The following is a 13,478-nucleotide window of genomic DNA, read 5'->3' on the forward strand; positions in this document are numbered from 1 at the left end:
GGTGAAATTCTCACAAATGTGTCGCGTTTTGTTTTTTTTTTTGTTTTTTTTCCTCAAATCAGGAGCAAAAGCCTGTGATTCACAGCTGAAATTCCAGCTACAGCTGCGTCCTTGAAAGGACTGCTCAAAGCACTAATCTTCTGAAAACTACTCAAACTTTTCTTTTTCACAGTACAACTGAAAAAAAATGTGAAAAGAAAATTCAAATTTATAATAGTGATGCCACAATCCTACTTCATTAAGGGAAATGATCGCTTCAGACTGCTTTCTATTAGCCTATAGGGCAGTTTGTCTACTTTGTCGCTATTTTTATTCTGGATTAAATTAGGTAACATAAATGGTGTTCTACCCCTAACCCCCTAAAAATGCATCCCACATTTTCCCTCTCATTTTGTACAGCTATGTCATTCATTGATTCTTTGAAGAAAATTCCCAGTCGGCAGGGTTTTTTTTTTTTTTAAATGCGTTTATGGACTGTATCTACAACTATGTTGTTTGGAAAAATGATGGAAAATTGCAAGGTTTGGAAACGACTTAAACTCTCAATCCAGCACTGCAATTACTGTTTCAAACATGGATACACCTGTGGTGGATCATTTGGTCTTTCTCTTTACAGTATCAGCCAGGAGCCCTTCATCAACACATCACGTGAACACCAATAGCAAGTAAAACCCCAGAGGGGGAATTTCATGACATGAAAATGCTGGTAAAGGGAAAGTGTGTTTCTGCTTCCAACTGTGCAGCTGATTCTAGTGCTTTCATATAGGTGTAATGGGAGATACATGCTCTATGTGGGCCATTGGATTAACACTAGGCTCTAGTCTACACTTCACCTGCAAAGAGTGGGAAAACAAACCTTAACAAATGTTATGGTTGCCATTTACGATCTCTCCATTTCCACTTACTAGTAATGGTCTACCTGAGGTGCATGCGCGTTTGTTTTTGTTTTTAATATAACTCTGGTTGAGGCCCAGCAATCTGACTGGTCCTTCGTGTGAGCCATCCATTGTGGGGCATGCTATGGAAAACCCACTGGAAAAACTAGTTTTATTAGTTATGCTACTAAAAAAAATTTGAAAGTTGAATTATGTCTGGAATAGAGGGTTGTAAGAAGGGGCGCAACCTGGACCCGGCATTCAGGGCTGTAGCCCTGAAGATTTTTTCTTTAGCCCCGAATAACTCTCCACTTGGAGCGGTTTGTCACTACGTAACTGAACGCCAGTAAAAGAAGAAGGCGGTGTTGTCGTTTTATATCTTCAGTGAACGGAGGCGAGACCAGTCAGACAGGGTTTACAGGAAAATACGTGGAAACACTCGTGTCTTATCGGCTGACGATCTCTCAATTCTGCCAAACGTTAACTCACACAGTCAGTGTGAGGGAAAATGGATATATGCCTCTTTTTTTTTTTTTTTAACCAGTAAATGGGTTGAAACTGAAACAGTAACATCGTCTGATGCTGAGCAGGAAAACAAGGTGTGTAAATGACTGAGTTCCAGTTTACGTCAACATGATATGAGCAGAGCATAAGGAAAGATTATGTACACTGTATTATGGCACTGTAGCAGCTAAACCCATACAGTGATAGCTCAGCTGTGCCTCCCCATGGCTAGTGACACCAAACTAGCCTAGTTAGAAAAGCTTTACAGTATATTTGATCCGTCTGGTAGTCCTACAAACAGTGACGACACCCGAGGCACGTTTTATGATGAATCCAACTTTTTCTGATCATGTCATACATTGACCGCTAAGTTACCTCAGCTTCCATAAAACAACACTTAGGCTACTAGCTGAGCTGGAACAAAATGCATGGAGAAGAATCTGGGCTCAGCCCCAGATGATTAACAGTCCAGCTAACGCCGCTGGTTGTAAGGTCACAGCATGCAGAACTTTTGCTAAGTGTCCGTTTAACCCCTAGTGTCTAGCAAGCACTAACACTGAATTACAAGTACAAGTTGATTAAAACACTCATAACTGAACCACATTAACTATGCTTTAAAAAATAAACCCAGCCAAAAGACAACCAAGGGCTAAACCATTACCGATCGTTAACAATCAATTAGCTAAGGCCAGTCGAACCCATGCTTAGTCCTATGGTCAACCGCAGATCCACCGGCACAGTGGGGAAATCTCACTGCTCAAATTTCCTGCCAAAGCTTTGGCAGGTTCCTACAAAAGGACAGAGGAACAGTACGGGGATTTGAGGCTTTTCGATTTATCATAGTTAGATAAAAGTAATGTCATATTATGATGAACCAAAAGGAAGCAGAAGTCCATTACAGTCTAATTTGTGCCATTTTTGCAGAGACAAGGCCATGTGGGTGTTACCTTGGAAGGTAATTACATTAGACAGGGGCATGCTTTTTAAAAGCATAATAGCACAGACACATAGAGATCAGTTTATGGATTTGAATTTTTTTTTAAAAGTTCTAAAACAATAAATTATGTGTCATTATACAGATTAGGGCAAATTGCCCCATAGGGTTTTAATGGCATCTTTTTTTTTTGTTTTTTGTTCTGTCTCTGAAATTATCCACACGTCTATATCCAACTCATCTCAATAACCCATTATAACCCATCACCTGCAGAGATGACACTCCTTCCTGGAATATGTCACTCTTTTCCTTTCTTCTCACTTCTCAATGTACTGGATTTAAACTAATTTATATGAAAATATCCATATTAAATTAGAAAACGCAATACATTACAGTGTTGCTTACAACTCTGTATTTGAAAATAATGCCATAGAACATTGCAGTAGTGGTTTGAGAATTCATTTAGCAAAAGAAGACATATTTCCTTGATATAACTCCTTTTAATATTTGCTCTTACCCATTAGTAGAGTCTGGAAACCAGTGTAGAAATATAAATTATTCTTAATTTGATATCTATAAACATTTCAAAGTTTTATAAAAAAAAATAAAAAACTAAACAAGCAAATTAACAAATGAATTCATTCAATAACCGTTTTTATCTTGTTCAGAGTCTCGTAGATTGCAGGAACATTGGGAAAACACCCTAGATGGACTTGGCATGGCCTCCTCAGTTTTGACGAGGAAGCTGAAGAGCCCAGGGGTTCTGTCGACAATCGGCATAGTCATGGGAGGTGAACGTGCAAACCGGGGATGGTGTGACGGAGGAATGCCACCAGGATGCGACAACTTAAATTAAATTTTAAAAAGGCAATTATTTACTAAAAAAAAAGAAGAAGAAGAAGAAACATTTAGACACAACATAGAGGAATGATACGAATCAGTGGTTGGCCAATATATTGAGAGATATTGGAGCTATCCAGTAGATGAAACGGCTAAATAGATGGTAATAATTTGTAATACCAAGTAATAGTAGATCAGAAGAGAGAGTGAGAGAACAAAGAAAAATTAAATTACTGATACCAAGAAAAGAGCCGACGGGGGGGTGGGGGAAGCAACGAGGGAAAAAAAGGGGGAGAAAGGGAGATAGATGTAGAAAGAAGGAGAAGAGATGTGCAGAGAGCAGATCAAATGATGCAGATTTGAGAGATGGTGAGTCGAGGCAGAGATTAAATAACCATAAATGCCTTTTCCTATCGACTATCGTGTCACATAGCATGAGATAAGAAGTTTTTAATGTAACACGAACCCACTTTCTCTCTCTCTCTCTCTCTTCCTCTTTCTCCTTCTCTCGCTGTCTTTCTCTCTCTCACACACACACACACAGTCACACATTGTTCTCCACTCTCTCTTTCTTTCTTTCGTACACACATGGGAGGTCAAAAATAAATGACACTGTAATTAAACTTTACTTAGAAGAAATGAGGAAAGGTAATAATAGCTTTATCACAGTGCTAAATGCTGTCAAATGTAAAAATAAATAAATAAATAAATAAATAATAGAGGCAGAGCATAATAATAATCATAATAATAATAATAATAATAATCATAATAATAATAATAATAATCTTATACTATGTCCTTCTACTTCCTGTTTAGCACTCATCTTTCTGTCTCTCAAATTCTCTCTACCTGTTTCACATCTCTCTTTGTCTCTATTTCTGTTTTCTTCTTTTTTTTCCCTCCTTTCCTCCTCTTTAGTTGCCTTCACGCATAAGCACTGTAGATTAAGCATCTGCATCCTCATTTAGACCACAGAACGACAATCAATGCAGCAGAAAGAGCTCATTAGTGATGTCATCAGCCGCTTTTTAAAAAGTGCACATATCTGTTATGTGTTTAAATGTCCAGCAAAGCCAGGACAGGCTATTCAAGTTATTTGTCCTATTCTAGGTCATACTGAAAAGAGAGAATTTTCCCTTAAAAAAAAAAAAAAGGGAAAAAAGAACAAAGAACACGATGATATACATGGAAAAAGTAAACAGCCTTCACAAGCAAAGAGGCCAAAAGTGTAACAACACTAAACTAAAATTACAGAACTGCAATTTTTTTAACATGTTTTCTTATCAGGAAGCAGTAAAAGTTGTATAGCTTATCCATGCACACATACAACAAAACAACACGAACACGAACTACACCTAGCACCTACATATTTCGGCAGGTGATGACAGATATTTGCAAAACATGGTCTAAAGGTCACTAGACTAGACGCGTAATGTCAAGCATCGCATGTCACGCATCAAATCAAGACCTCATGTAATCACATTCTACAAAGCATCTCGATCCACATCGGCAACATCACAGGCATGTTCGTGAAATGTAAAACTATAGCTCGACACTCCCGTGGACAAGACATATCTTACGAATGGTAAAAGGTAACATTGACATAAACAGTAAAAAAAAACAAAAAAAAAAACTTAGCTTTGACGTCATTTGCCTTTGACTGAGAGAGTGCTCATACTTCCGATTAGGAGAAAAAAAAAAAAAAAAAAAAGTCGTGATCCATTTGAGACAATACTACCCTTCTAAAATCCACACAGTAGACAGTAGAGTACATAGTGCATAGTGTAAGTGCATGGCGTATAGTATGTCATTTGGGACACCGCTTATGACACGTATTCTTAAACCTACGTGGTGAAACTAAATAGACACAAATATATCAGTTATTCACCGTCCCACTGTCCCATATCACGTTTGTAGCTGAATGGCTTTGTAATTACAGTTGGCAGACTGCTACAGACAAAACAATCTTAGTAATGAAGGCTCGAGGGCAAATAGCACTACCACTTCCTTTGGTTTATGGGTGTTTTACATCCATTCCATTGTATTAGCACCCTCAATGTTTGACAGTTTGACAAAAACTTTTAAGTAACCATGCAGTTAGTGCAGTGAAATATTCAGCAGATTCTCACATCTTCTTATTGTGTTTAATTCTTATATAATTGTGTATAGCAAACCATGGCAAACTGTTAAAAACCGAGGGATGTTTACACAGAAAAGGAGGTAATGATTAACAGGTGAGTGTAATTAGTAAATGGGAGTTTGCGCCGCTTGAACTGCAGTAAATTCATCTACTCATAAACGATGATAAGATTTTTCAGTAATTCAGCGTTGTTCCTTTTTCCTGTCATTTGCTTCTAGAGAAACACACGTGAGACACGTCTGATATGGATCGACCGAGGGGTTGATTTGATGCCTGATGCATCCCATGACATGATGCATCCGATGTGAATCCAGGTTATAATAAGGCACATATTACTAGCAAAGTGAAATGTCCGAGCATGGATAGGAAGTCTGAGCTAGCAGAAGGGCTAACAAACACCTATAAGTGCTCTATTCATTTCCCAAAGGTAATGTGAAGTTACGTTACTTATAAATGATGTTAAAATGTTATCGTAATAGAAAGGAAAATATCAGTCCCAAGCGATCGACATCTAAGAAGGGTTAGAACCTGTGCTACTGTAGAAATGACTCAAAACGATGAATTCACCCCTTAAATTTGTGTAAGTGGTCCGAGGACAAGTCTGGAGGGGAATAGCCTTCTTAAACCACTTTGCTTTATTTACTTTAAATACCCCACTGAGTGTGCAGGTCAATCAAATCAAACAATCCAGGTCAATATGGATATTTTATAGCAGTGAGAGGTCTGGAATATGTTTTATATACTACCTGTTGTACACCGTCTACGGTGTATAGATTTTGTGCTGAATTTGATTCACATACTCCTCGGACTTGAAGGCAGTTTCAGGCATAGCTGAGGATAATGTCTGCTGTCAGTCGGCTTTTGTCATTTCGCTGCTCATATACGGATTTGTGCTGCTTCAGAGATTTATTCACTCCTCCTCATCCACTCAATGCTCCAGGTGTGTGGTCAATGGATGTGTGCAGTGGGTGATAAGGAGGCAGTTCTGCTGCTTTTGTTCTACCGCAAACCTTAGCAATGAATATGTGGGACATTTTCATGTCTAGTTTGGTTGTACAGCTTAGAAAGGGGATACATGTGCCCCGACAACGAGGCCGGCCTGAGGTTAACGTACTGTCTTTCCATGATATGAAAGGGTTATGTGTTGCTAGTCAAGGGATGTCCTGTTTTGTTTGAATTCGAGGGGGATCTTGTGATCAAGAAGGAAACCGTTTTCGTAGGAAGGACTCGTCCGTGATGTTCGTGATTATCGGTAGGGTGCTCATTTTAACGGGCGTTGGAAAATACCGTAGGGATGCTCAACTGCTGCTATTGCCTCTTCCAACAACTTTCCGGCTCAATGAGGTCTGGAAAGTATTGAGACTGTGAGGCTTTGCATCCATACTTCCAGGTTTGTGTTTGAATCAGGAGACAGATGAGTGACAGATGAGTTCTTCTGAAGTGGTTGAGATTTGCTAGAGCTTTCGGCCATGGTAGACTACCAAGGTAGGTTGTATGGTAAGTCCCATACAACCACTGGATCCAAATGTTACATGTTCTGTAACAAACAGGACTCCAGAGAAGGTTACGGAAAGCAACCAGGCTGTAGTCGGAAGCATCGACGACAATCAAAACTAACCAAGCTAGTTAACACAAATCCCAGTGACAAACTACGATAAACATATTGCATAGCATAAAACAGCATATTAAAGATACATCCAGCCTTTTCTACGGTTGACAGAATTGAATTTTCACCAAAAAATAGCTTAAAAAAATTCTCTTCTACCACCGACAGGAAAACGATATTTGGTCTGTCTTCTGTGATACTAATGATTATTTTACGGGCTGATATTCTAGACATCCCATTCTAATCAAATCATTTTTTCTTTGCCTCCACCACAGTCATAACCACAAGTGACACAGCATTAAAAAAAAAAGTGCACCAATCAGCCATAACATTAAAACCACCTGTGTAATCTTCTGTAGGTTCCGCTTGTTCTGCCAAAACAGCTTTGATCTGTCGAGGCATGGCCTCCACAATACCTCTGAAGGTTTGCTGTGTTATCTGGCATGAAGACATGAGCAGCAGATCCGTTACGCCCTGTAATTTGTGTGCTGAGGCCTCTAAGGATCGGACTCGTCTGTCCAGCACATCCCACAGAATAGTTCATTGTTTTCGGTCCTTTGTGCTTCAGTAGCTCTTCTGTTGGATCAGACCGGACACTCCCCACGCGCCCGCATCAGTGAGCCTTGGGCACCCCACAAGACCTGCCGTTTTGGAGATGCTCCGACCCAGTCGCCTAGCCATCACAATTTGGCCCTTGTCAAAGTCACTCAGATCCTAAATATCACTCAGATATATCCCACCCCTTCACAGGTGCCACTGTAACGAGATAATCAGTGTTATTCACGTCACCTCTCAGTGGATAAACGTAATGGCTGTTCGGTGTATATCGTTCTTGTCTTATACAAACTACCAGTAAATGAACGAAAGTGTATTTTGTTGTTGACTACTTCATGTGATGTACATTATCTCCACCATATTGTCAGTAAATTTCCTTAAATCCTTTCACATTCCCCATAGAGTCTACAATAACAGTTGGGTCCATTTAAATGGATGTCGTTTGCCATATTTGCAGCCGTTTCTTTGAAATAAATGTGTCTGGTCGCTCATGAGTAAAGCACTGTAGCATGTACACGATTTATCCTCGTTCACTGCGTATTGCTGTATGCAAGCACATTTAATAAATGACCGTTTTCCTACACAGATTTAGAACATGTCTGCACACTTTTGATACACGAGGCTGTGGATCCCATATCAGATTAGGTACACACAGTATATAGTGTGGAGGGGCATTCTGTATAGTTTGAAAGAGAGACTCGTATCTATCATAGAAGAATGAACAGTGAGTCCAGATTCTACATTTGGTGACACAGAAGCCTGTTCCTTGCTCCTCGATTTTGCCTGTTCCTACCCTCACGTGTCATGTTAAGCAGGGTCAGAGCACTCTTTCTGATCATTTCCATTTCAAACGAACAGTGTAATGAAGCCAGATGTACTATTATTTCGGAGGAGCAAAATGTGTCCCCTTTTCCAAGTGACCAGGTTCCACATGCGATCGTATCTAAGTGTGTGAGGCTACCCATGGAGATGTTGTCAAGTCTAGTCACTTTTATTCATTCTAAGCCATCATATGAAATAAAGCTGTCTGTGTGTGTGTGTGTGTGTGTGTGTGTGTGTGAAGCCAAATAAATGTACTTCATTCGAAGCATGTGTGCCAATGGTGTTGTTTAATAAGGGTCAAGCACTCTGAAAACTTATGTCAAGGCTGTGTGATTGATCCAATGCATGTAGAAAGCAGAATTATTCTTGCACTTGAACACTTGAAGAGAAAAGAATCTCTTTAAATGGCCAGGGAATAAGAACGATTGCTAATGCAATACAAGCAGGTACTTACAGGGTCTGCTTAGCTTTTACTTATGGAAAAAAAAAATGATTTTGTGGCTTAGCCACATGAAAAGATGATGTAACCACTGAATCCATCCAGGACCTTTATAGAAAAGAGACGGGTAGATCTAGAGGCTATTCTGGCAACACTAGACGCATGGATGGAATACACCCTAAATGGGAGGCCAGTCTATTGCAGGGTACCATGCACACACACACACATTTTGACCTATAAATAAACCTATAAATATAGGTTCAACATATTAGAGTCTATGCCTTGAATATGTATTCACCCCCACTGAACATCACTCCACATTTTGTAATGTCATAATCTGCAATTGAATTGTAATGAAATAGGATTTTTACCATTTTTGTCCAAAAAATATAAAAAAAACAATTATTGTGACACAAAGATTCATTCAAGAAAACAGTCATGTAATGGTTGCATAAGTATTCACCCCTCACCTCTAGTTTTGCCTGTTCCGCTTGGCAAAACTGCTCAAGTAGCAATAGTAAACAACAATTTTCATGTCTTTTTTTTTTTTTTTTTTCTCAAAGATTCCCAATACATTGAGGTTTGGGTTTGATTGGCCATTCTAGAACATTCAGGTTCTTGCTTTTGAGCCACTCCAGTGTAGCTATGGCAGTATGCTTAGGGCCATAGTCCTGTTTGAAGGTGAAAGTCTGCCCTAGTCTACACTCTCTTGCAGACTTGGACAGGTTTTTACCTAGGACTGCCCTGTATTCGGCATCCTTACAACACGATGCTACCACGACCATGTTTCACTGTGGGGATGTTGTTCTCAGACTGACGAGCAGTTTTGGTTTTACTCCAAACATTACACTTTGTGTCGAGGCCAAAAAAAATAAATTTTGCTCTCATCAAACCATTGAACCCTTTTCCATATTTTTTTTTTTTTTTTTTTGCTGAGCCTCCAACAGGCCTGTGGGCAAACTACATATGAGATTTCATATGTAGTTTCTAACCAATTCTGGGGTTTACACTATCAGGGGTATTTATACTGAGCTCACAAAACACTTTAACTGCACACAGGTCGATCACATTCAACTAATTATGTGAATTCTGATGGCGAATCTTTGCACTAGAACTAATTTAGGGGTTTAAGAGTATACCCTTATGCAACTTTTATTTATTTATTTATTTATTTATTTATTTATTCCAGGTGTAACATTACAAAATGTGGTTCAAAAGGGGGTGAATACTACATCAAGTAATATATTGTGTTTATAAATGCTGCTGGAGGTTTAATTAGTATGTATAACATTAACACCCCATTCCAATTCCCCTCTTGCATAGGTGCTTCTGCACTCTACTAAACTACACGCCCTGTTCATTAGCACACATGTGTCTAATTAGACTTAGACTATTTAAGTCCACATTTGTCACTGTGTAGAGTGCAATACCAACCCTTTCTACTTATTCGGTTAATGTCATGTTGCTGATCTTTGTCTATTTATCATCATTCCCCTTTTGATCACCTATAATGCTTTAGATTGTGGAATTAATTAAAGATAAGCAATAATTTGTAGGCATATAGGATGTCATGCTGTCTGCCCTATGTTTTGTTTTTTTTTCCCCCTTTTTTAAACTAGAAATACAAAAAAAGAGACCTTCTTTATTTCAGACTTTCTTCGGTCTGTGAAGGTTTTTTTTTTTTTTTTACTATTTTATTATTTTAAGTATATTTTAAATTATATTATATTATATATATATATATATATATATATATATATATATATATATATATATATATATATATATATATATATATTAGCATTATAATGGTGGCTCACTAAAAAAAAATTTCCATCCTCACACTCCAAAATAATTGGTTGCAATTAGAATCCCATTAAAATTGGGTTTCCGTGGGAACATTCTACTCATTTCATTTCCGTGCAGCCCTTATCATATTCTTTTGTGCTGGGTTGAAAGATGGGAACAGATAGCGGGAGTCAAGGAAGAACGAATCTGCTGACACTTTTTTCCCAGCAGGCACCAGGGGAGGTCAGAGCAAAGTTGACAATGATTCACTGGTTCTGTCCTAATTCATTCACTCCAAAATCCCTCCAGCTGCCTTGCATACTCACTCTCACTCTCACACACTTAGAGGGGAACTCCCATTGGAAATTGTAATGAACTTGAATGAGCTGAACTACGGCAATTGGTGGTAAAAAAAAATAATAATAATAATAATAATAAAAAAAATCCAATTAGTTAGTCAGATAGAGACAGGAAGTTATATAGCCTATAAGTATGTCATTAGTATCCTCTTTAACTTTGTTCCGCCTTTTGTAATTCACTCTTTACTTGGTACTGTAAATGAACAAGCACAAGTATTTCACTAATACCCACAAATCCTCCTTGGGTAAACAATGGGGCACGTTGCAGCTGTGCTTCTTGAAGCAAATCAATATCAGCTGCTAATCACTATGAGCTTTGTTTATTTTACTGTTAAAACCCTCTCTCCTGTCTATTGATTAGATTCAAAATATCCAGCTTAATTAAATCAGGATGTTAATCTCAGTGCCTCGTATCGACCAGGGCAGCGTCTATGTTCAGGTAGCAATCAAAGATCTGTCAGGGAATGTTTAGACATCTAGACCACCTATCTCCACTAAGATTAAAAACACACACACACACACATACACACACACACACACACAAACTCAGTGTCAATACAGAATCTTTACTCAGCATCTCTAAGTACCAATTTAGCTTAAGGAATTTAGCTTAGCCTTTACGTTCAAAGCCACATCAATTAATCCTTTTGTCCTGTTGAGGTAGAAATAAATAAATAAATACATACATAAATACATAAATAAATAAATGACCCATAGATTATACAATTGGTCAAATTGTGCAAGAAGCCTAAACACGTTGTTTTTGGCTTATTTGCTTTGAAATAATATTATAGACAGCACGCCAACCATCAGAGAATCTCAATTTGTGTTTGGTGTTACAGGAATAAAATTATTATAAAACGACGCTAACACTATAAGGCTTAATACACAGCATATAGTATATTATATATATATATATATATATATATATATATATATATATATTCCAGATATTATAAAACTAGTTAACATAGTTGTTTTAGATATAATAATCTAGTTATTACATATATATATTATTACTAAAAGCGATGTGTCTGTGTTCTCATGTTATTATAAGGAATTTAATATCATATATTATTTTAGATAATAAACAGTGCATTAGCACAGGAGAAAGCACAACCACACACACGTATGCACACATAAATTCTCATCTATCACTTTATAACTAATGTGTAATGGAGCCTACGGATGAGTGCTGATTTTCTTTTTTTCTTTTTTTTCTTTTTTTACTTTCCTTGCGTTTCTCTGGTAGCCGTGGAAACAGCTGCTGGACTGACGGTGACAACAAAAACACAGATGGATGGAGAGAATGGAAAAAAAGAATCCACTGTTTCTCTCTCATGTTCTTTTTCCATCTTTCAGCCAATCATTCATTCACTCTTTCTCTTATAGGATCATCTTCCAAAGCCACAGAGTAACGATATAGTATGCATTAATCAGGGCTCAGAAAACTCATTATGTGGGTTACTCTACGAAAACGGCAGCCATTCAAATGCTTATAAATCGTTGGCAATAAAATGTATCAAAAGAAATATCATAAATATTGCAGTAAACATCATGATTAATGTAAGGTGTTACACCTTGAGATACAGCGCCCTCCACTAATATTGGCACCCTTGGTAAATATGAGCAAAGAAGGCTGTGAAAAATTGTCTTTATTGTTGAACCTTCTGATCTTTTGCTAAAAAAAAATTCCCAAAATACTCTGCTCTCATGGAGATCAAACAATTGCTAACAAAACACGGGTTTATCCAAAAAAAATATATATATATATCTTTGTTAAATATAGGTGTGCAACAATTATTGGCACCCTTTTAGTCAATGCTTTGTGCTGCCTCCCTTTGCCGAGATAACAGCTCTGAGTCTTCTCCTATAACGCCTGATGAGGTTGGAGAATACATGGCGAGGGATCTGAGACCGTTCCTCCATACAGAATCTCTCCAGATCCTTCAAAATTTCGAGGTCAACACTGGTGGACCCTCCTCTTCACTTTTTCTATTGGTTTCAAGTCAGGGGACTGGGACATATGTCTTTCATAATGTCTTTCCAAATTCTTCCCCATTAATTAATATTGGAAATTGTGACATTCTTTACCATACCTAATAAAGTCATTATTTATTGCTTTAATTCCTACCCTTACCTGTAATAAAAGTCTTTCTATTTTAGTACAGAGGCTACTTAAATGTTATCTATGGGAATGGTTGTTCAGGTTGACAGCCCATTTTGTAAAAGTTGTTGCGAAAGTAACCATCGGTGTCTGCATGGGTGACATTAAAATGTATGGGATTTTATTTATTTATTTTTCAATGGATAAAATTAGGAGAACTTAAGAGTAACACCGTAAGATTTAACGTGAAGTGTGTAGTTTTATCAGATCCTGTTTTGGGTACGTTGCACTCGAAACATACAGAGCCTTACCAGGCTTTGAATTTCCCGCGTGTCCCTGTGCCCTCGGCCAGGCTTTAATTATGCTTCGTTTCAGGTGAAGGATTAAAAGAATTGTGCATCTTTTAAGACGTGCATTGTTTGTATTAAAAGCAAAAAAAAAAACAAAACACTGACCTCCAGCGATACGTTACAGAAAATATATCTATCATTATGTTTTGTTTAAACACA

At 37.8% G+C, this 13,478-nt stretch overlaps 1 protein-coding gene across 1 annotated transcript in view; it reads left to right on the forward strand.

The window, feature by feature from the left end:
• Window positions 1-1,235: 1,235 nt before the first annotated feature.
• The window catches only part of aqp3b (aquaporin 3b), a 34,740-nt gene continuing 22,497 nt past the window's right edge, over window positions 1,236-13,478 (forward strand). Inside the window, exon 1 of the mRNA XM_053648395.1 lies at window positions 1,236-1,474. The gene's annotated coding sequence lies outside the window, so the exon portion shown is untranslated. The remainder of the gene's footprint in view (window positions 1,475-13,478) is intronic.

This window comes from Ictalurus furcatus, chromosome 18, assembly GCF_023375685.1.
Source record: "Ictalurus furcatus strain D&B chromosome 18, Billie_1.0, whole genome shotgun sequence".
NCBI classification, from domain to species: Eukaryota; Metazoa; Chordata; class Actinopteri; order Siluriformes; family Ictaluridae; genus Ictalurus; species Ictalurus furcatus.